This window comes from Ranitomeya imitator, chromosome 2 (assembly GCF_032444005.1).
Source record: "Ranitomeya imitator isolate aRanImi1 chromosome 2, aRanImi1.pri, whole genome shotgun sequence".
NCBI classification, from domain to species: domain Eukaryota; kingdom Metazoa; phylum Chordata; class Amphibia; order Anura; family Dendrobatidae; genus Ranitomeya; species Ranitomeya imitator.
The window spans coordinates 137,620,815-137,628,163 of NC_091283.1; the positions used below are offsets into that span (position 1 = coordinate 137,620,815).

At 43.9% G+C, this 7,349-nt stretch overlaps 2 long non-coding RNA genes across 2 annotated transcripts; one reads left to right on the forward strand and one right to left on the reverse strand.

The window, feature by feature from the left end:
* The first annotated feature begins 1,120 nt into the window (after window positions 1-1,120).
* On the forward strand, window positions 1,121-1,832 carry LOC138667247 (uncharacterized). Its single transcript, XR_011318669.1, has 3 exons — window positions 1,121-1,387; window positions 1,514-1,617; window positions 1,708-1,832. It is a non-coding gene; the product is annotated as an uncharacterized lncRNA (long non-coding RNA).
* A 2,865-nt stretch (window positions 1,833-4,697) lies between these two features.
* LOC138667248 (uncharacterized) lies at window positions 4,698-5,767 on the reverse strand. The gene is made up of 3 exons (XR_011318670.1): window positions 5,644-5,767; window positions 5,411-5,561; window positions 4,698-4,981 (listed from the first exon to the last, which is right to left on the reverse strand). It is a non-coding gene; the product is annotated as an uncharacterized lncRNA (long non-coding RNA).
* Window positions 5,768-7,349: the final 1,582 nt, after the last annotated feature.

Here is a 7,349-nt window from a genome sequence, read left to right on the forward strand (position 1 = left end):
CCAACTGTGACTCCTCAATTTCCCCGACTATCCCATACATGACTCACTACTGAGCATATACATAAAATGCAGCACAGATTCATCTCAACTAAAAGCCCAGATCCTTAGATCAAGAACAGAACATACATTTACAGGACATTTCATAACTTCACTAAAACATTTACAGCACATCCTACATTGTACTACTGCACCCAATTTATTATATATTTTAGGAGTCCTAGTTGTGCCATTTCATACGGACTCTGACTCCACCAAAATGGAGTCCAAATCCACAACCCTGGTACAAACTGTGCTCCGCTGGGAACCGCTGATCAGTGATGGTCCCAGTGCTGCTCACCACTATACAAGGTATGATAATCTGATGTCATAGCCGCAGGGCATTTGATGTTTCCGCAGCATGGGAAATGGTGCCAGAAATGTTTTTGAGGTTTATTTGCAACTTGTGAATGAAATCTCAAAATGGTCTAATTTGCTTGAAACCGCAAATTTCTGGAAATTCAGCTTGAAATCATTCCTCTGCGGTCAATTCGCATCTCTATTAATCAACCAAAATCTGAAATCTAAGTTGTTATGAGGAACAGCTCTGCTTCACCATTGCAATTTTGGACTATAAATCAGGACCAACACAACATTATATGGCTTTTTAAAAGCTGCACTAGTATGGTTTTAGTTATATAGTGATAGTGATTACTGCAGAAAATAAACCTATTAGGCTGTGTGCACACGATGCAGATTTGGTGCAGAATTTTCTGCATAAAATCTGAACTAAATCTGCATCTCCTGGCAGAATCCGCAGGTGCGTTTTTTGTGCGTTTTTGTGCGTTTTTTATGCGTTTTTTATACGTTTTTTGTGCAGATTTTACCAATGGATTTCTATTATGGAGGGGTGCAGAAACGCTGCAGAACTGCACAAAAGAAGTGACATGCACTTCTTTGAAATCTGCAGCGTTTCTGCGCAGATTTTTCTGCACCATGCGCACAGCTTTTTTTTCACATTGATTTACATTGTACTGTAAGGCTATGTGCACACATTGCAGATTTTCCAGCTTTTTTTTCTGCAGTAAAATCTGCAGCTCATGGCAGAAAACGCAGGTGCGTTTTTGGTGCGTTTTTGGTGCGTTTTTGGTGCGTTTTTCAGTGCGTTTTTTAGTGCAGATTGTCTGCGTTTTTTACCTAAATAAAGCTCTGGAAACTTGACAAACTTCAGTTACAAAAAAAAAAAAATAATGATGTCATTTCCTTGTCCATCCCCTTCTTCTTTCATCCTCCATTTTGTGCAAACATGAGTGGAAGTTACCACAATATGCCGCAGGTACACGTCCGCAGGCCGCACCGGATACTTATGCTGGGGTTGCTGCTGCAAATCTTGAATATGCATAGACAGCAGGTAAGCTGAAGTACATTTTTTTTTTTTTTACGCTAAACATATTCTACAGCGCTTTACTGACATCTTGATTTTTCTTAATTTTCACAGTGTTGTGTTGTAAAAAAAATGTATTTTTTTTTATTTTAGAGGCAGCAGCAGGAGAGAAGACGGAAAAGACTGTGGGTGCACCCGCTTGTTGCAGAACGTACACAAAAAGGCCACTTTTATGTGCTTTATAATGATTTGCGGAAGTAGAAATTCATGAAAATACAAAGTAATGTTTTTCCACAAATGTTATGATATGTTATGTAACAATTTTTTTTTTTTTTTTACATTTTCAGATACCCGGAAAAGTTCGTTTCATTTTGCCGTCTGCCAATCCTGGCGTTTGACCGACTTCTGGCAATAGTTTCCCCCCATCTCACACTGCAAGACACTTTTATGAGGAAGGCCATCTCTGCTGAGGAAAGGCTGCTCATCACTTTGCGGTAAGTAAATAATTTTTGGGTTGAATGTTATTAGGGCTCTTTCACATGTCCGTGTGTCCGGTATGTGTGATGAAAGTTTTCACATGTCTCGGAGACACTGACAAACTAATAAAGGTACCGTCACATTTAGCGACGCTGCAGCGATCTAGACAACGATGTCCATCGCTGCAGCGTCGCTGTGTGGTCGTTGGAGAGCTGTCACACAGACAGCTCTCCAGTGACCAATGATGCCGAAGTCCCCGAGTAACCAGGGTAAACATCGGGTTACTAAGCGCAGGGCCATGCTTAGTAACCCGATGTTTACCCTGGTTACCATTGTATAATTGTAAAAAAAAAAAAAAATCCATTCCTGTCGCGTCCCGCAGCGTCAGCTTCCCTGCAGTAAGTGCGCTGGACGGAAAGCAGAGCGGTGACATCACCACTGTGCTCTGCTTTACGGGCAAATACTTTACGGGCAAATGCTTTACCGGAAATATCATGTTTATAACACGCCAGGAAAATGTAAACATTTTTGTGTGCTACCAGATGTGCCCACTGTATTTTATGCCTTATCTACAGAATTCTATAATTTGGGCCCTGGGTCAGTGGAGATACATCATACCCGTGTGTGTGTTTTGTAATGTTATCCCATCTTGCTGTGTCCAGTTTGTGCGCCTCCCTTCTTGCGATACCTCTCTTCTGCGCAGATGTACTTTCTGGTCCTGATGAGGATAGAGCAAAGTGCGCAGATGTGCATGCGCTGGGCCTGTCTCCTTTTCTTGCCTTCGCTCACTGCAGGACTTACTTCTGCCCTCAACAGGCCGGATTAGTGCGTTGAAGGAAGTAGGAGGGTGGTGTCGTTGGCTAAACATTGGAGTGGCTGGACACGGACCTGCAAGTCCCTTCTGATGTGACTGGTGGTTTATTTATTGATACCCTTGTGTTGTGCCGTGTTACTAAGGGCAGCATTATAGAATACTTTAGATAAAACATGAAAGGGGCTGAACACATATTATAGCGCCCATAACTGCTGACATGTTTTATTGTATTTTTGTGTGACATTTCTAATATTCATTTTTGTTTCTTTGCAGATTTTTGGCCACAGGAGAGAGCTATACATCCCTGCACCTCCAATTTAGGGTTGGTAAATCCACCATCTCTAACATTGTGAGGTGCACATGTACCGTCATCTGGCAGAAGTTGCAGCCCATGGTGATGCCTTCCCCTACCGAGGAGACTTGGCTGCAGGTTGCAGCAGGCTTTCAGTCTGTGGCCAATTTCCCAAACTGCATAGGTGCAGTCGATGGTAAACATGTAAGGGTTCAGCAGCCACCACGATCAGGATCACGCTTCTTTAATTATAAGAAGTATTTTTCAGTGGTCCTGATGGCGGTGGCTGATGCACATTACAAATTTGTTGCCATTGACGTTGGTGCCTATGGTAGTACTGGGGATTCTCGGGTGTTGCGAACGTCACAGATTGGGATGCAAATTCTTCAAGATGGCGGAACGCTCCCAGCCCCAAGACCTTTGCCGGGTTCCACACATCCAGTACCCTTTGTGATGGTATCGGATGAGGCGTTTCCCTCAACGACAACCCTGCTGCGCCCATACCCACGAAGGGGACTGAATGCCCGGCGAAGGATTTTTAATTATCGGCTGAGTCGTGCACGCAGATATGTGGAATGCACCTTTGGGATCATGACTAGTCAGTGGAGGATCTTTCACACACCCATCCAGTTGGACACAGACACCGTTGATGCTGTGATTAAGGCTTGCTGTGTACTCCACAACTATGCTCGTGAGTACAACACTGACGTAGATGTGGAGTACCAGCAGCCAATATTTAATCCAGTGGTCAACGTGGGTCTGGGAAGGCCGTCCAACTCGGGTGTGCGTGTGAGAGAATCCTTCACTGACTACTTCATGAGTCCAGAAGGTGCCGTGCACTGGCAATACTCCTGTGCTGGTGTTGGGCAGCCTGAGCAGCAGAGAAGGATGGAAGAACATTGACTGACCAAGATGGGAAGATCTATACCAAAAGATAGAAGATGTCAAGATCCCTATTAATCAAAATCAACATCGATATTCAATTTTGTTTGTTGTATTTTTTTGGGGAACAAAATAAATTGTAATTTTTATTTATGGTTAATAAAAAAATTCTTATTTTAATTTGGTTGTTTTTGGATTGAATAAGTATTGTATATATAAAATTCTTAACTAAGAATTATTCTCCATCCCATTGTCCAGTGCGCATACAGCCATCACACTATGTCCATCCCATAGTCCAGCCCCCATATAGCCATGACACCGTACACCTGTCAGCTAAGTATGTAAAGTATCTAAAAATCAGAGATGACATTTGATCAACATTAATTTATTTAACAAGCAACTAAATTTTTCCAAACACTTGAGAAAAATTTTTTCAATGTGAAAAACTGAACTAACTTTTTCAAAAACAATTGCATCTTAATGCAAGTAGGTGTATTCCTGGGAACACCCATATGAGCTACTTGTGTCAGTCATGAAAGATTGACTTGCTGATGGTCCCAGGCTTGTGTTTCCTCCTCCAGAAAAATTCTGTGCCGGTTGGGTGTAGGAAGACACTCTATAGTGCGGTTCACTGGATTTCGGTCGTGGGCGAAAGAGTCCGAAAACCCCCGTCAAAACATTCTCGTATGACTCAATTGGAGCAGGGTCCTCCAGAGCGGTGAGGGATGTTTGGCACAGAGACATGAAGAGAGACTGCCTATCCGGTGGCAGTGAGCGTGCCTTTCGGGCAATGGTCAATGCAAAAAAGTCACACTGGTCCTCACTTGAGGATTGTTTCAGTAAATCAAGTGTGTCACTGGCCATCTTCTCAGTTTTATCCTCATTTTTTTTTTTTTTTTTTTTAATGGACTCTCCTGCCACCGGATAGGGAGCTCTCTTCTCTGTTACCACAGCTTCTGACGAACCAGATGATCCAACAGCTGCTGCAGTTGATGTGCCTGCAGCAGCTGCTGGACATGCGGCTTCAGCAGAAGCTGTGGTAAGAGATGGAAAAATTGTCCCTCCCGCTCCCGAGGAAGTGCCTGCTCCATCAGTGCCTGCTCCATCTTCGGAGTGGTCATCCACAGGAGGCGGGTTGGAAAGGTTTCCCTCAGTCCTGTGTGAGAAAAGGAAAAAAGTTATTAATCATGACCGCTGCAGAGGAGCAACATTTTAGGAACAGCATAAAGGCCGCTTACTCCAAAACGCTGTTCATTTTTTGGCATGTGTGCTGATAATGCATGTTTTGATTTAACACATGCGTTATCACCACATGCTATCCAAACAATGTGCTAGTTATCTTGCGCAGTCAAAGTGCCAACACAAGATAAATAGACATGGTGTGGAGCCATAGCTATCACAACTCCATCTTTGGAATCATAGCGCAGACAGGATTTTGGAAAATGCTCTCTTCACTATGGTATAACATCTGGATGCTGTGTATTGAACGCTGCGGCAGGACACAGCATTCAATACGCAGTCAACTGTGCTACACCACATGGCAACATTGATGAGGCTACATATATATTAGTGGTTTATAACCTACCTCCGCAAAGTCCGGCTTGTGAGCAGGAACTGCAGCTCATCGTAAAAGGGAAAGGTTATTCGACTTGGTGAAGATCCACTCCGGTCACATGTACTTATGAATTTGTTGAACCGGTCCCGAACTGACCTCCATCTCTGCTTGACATTTTTTTCTAAGAAAAAAAAAAATATATATATATATATTGTCAAAGTAAATTTATCATAAACTCTAATAATTGGTAACAATATAATTACCAATTTCCAATTGGTTTTTAATGGACAGGGAATCCCACTCCGGATACAGGTCCCTCACAATCTTGGTCCAGCAATGGTCTCGGAAATATTTATCCTTGTAGGACACATCTGCGGCATCCCATAAACAAGGTATATCGCGAACCTACAATGAATAGAATAGTGTCATTACATACTATATCCAAATGATAATTAATCTAAAAGGGAACCTGTCACCCCCAAAATGGGAACTGTAGATAAGCCCTCGATGTTTCCTCAAAGATGATCAAAACAGGTTAGATTATACTGACACAGGGGCGGTAACGGACTGATGGGCGTTGCGGTCCGGTCCAGCGTCTCCCATCTTGTGATGACGTCCTCTTGTATTCACACTGCGGCTCCAGCGCAGGCGTACTTTGTCTGCCCTGTTGAGGGCAGTACGTTGCATTACTGCAGTACGTTGCTGTGTCCTCACCAGGGAGATAAGCCGCAGCGTGAATACAAGAGGACGTCATCATAACAAGATGGGAGGGGCTGTACCAGACCGCCACGCTCATTGGACCGGTACCGACCCTGGGTGAGTATAATCTAACCTCTTTTAATCATCTTTGAGGATACATCGGGGGCTTATCTACAGTATACCAGAATGGGTAGATAAGCCCCTGATGCCGGTGGGCTTAGCTCTACTTCCATGTTGGAGTTAAGAGGTTTCCTTAAAGCACAAATGTGTAAAAATTTTGATATATATTAACATCACCCCTACCCTAACCCAAAGTCAAACAAACAAGGCAAACACCAAATTCTGTCAGTTTCACACGTCAGTGGCTCCGGTATGTGAGGTGACAGTTTCCTCACGTACCTGAGACACTGACTCACGTAGACACATTAAAATCAATGTGTCTCTGCACATGTCAGCGTGTTTTCAAGGACCGTGTGTCCATTTTCAAAACACGGAGACATGTCAGTGTTTATGGGAGCGCACGGATTACATGGACCCATTAAAGTCAATGGGTCCATGTAAACACGGACCGCACACGGATGTTGTCTGTGTGCCATCCGTGTGCATTTTTTCTGTCATAGTGTTAACATTGAAAAAATTGTTGCAATGCAAGGACACAGACACAAAAGCAGACACACGGACATCACACGGATCCCTCCAAAATAAAAATACGTAGGGTCCCCCTATATTTTTAGGTCTGAAAGGCTAGGCAGACAGCCGTGGGCACCCTAACCCTACAGGGATCCTACCCCTAAAGGGATCCTAACCCTACCCCTAACCCTAAAGGGATCCTAACCCTAACCCTAAAGGGATCCTACCCCTAAAGGGATCCTAACCCTACCCCTAAAGGGATCCTAACCCTACCCCTAACCCTAAAGGGATCCTAACCCTAACCCTAAAGGGATCCTACCCCTAACCCTACCCCTAAAGGGATCCTAACCCTACCCCTACCCCTAAAGGGATCCTAACCCTACCCCTAACCCTAAAGGGATCCTAACCCTACCCCTAACCCTAAAGGGATCCTAACCCTAACCCTAAAGGGATCCTACCCCTAACCCTACCCCTAAAGGGATCCTAACCCTACCCCTAACCCTAAAGGGACCCTAACCCTACCCCTAACCCTAAAGGGATCCTAACCCTAACCCTAAAGGGATCCTAGGGTTAATGATAGGGTTGCTATTGTAAGGTGGCATTAAGCACGGTTAATAATGGAGAGGCGTCAATAAGACGC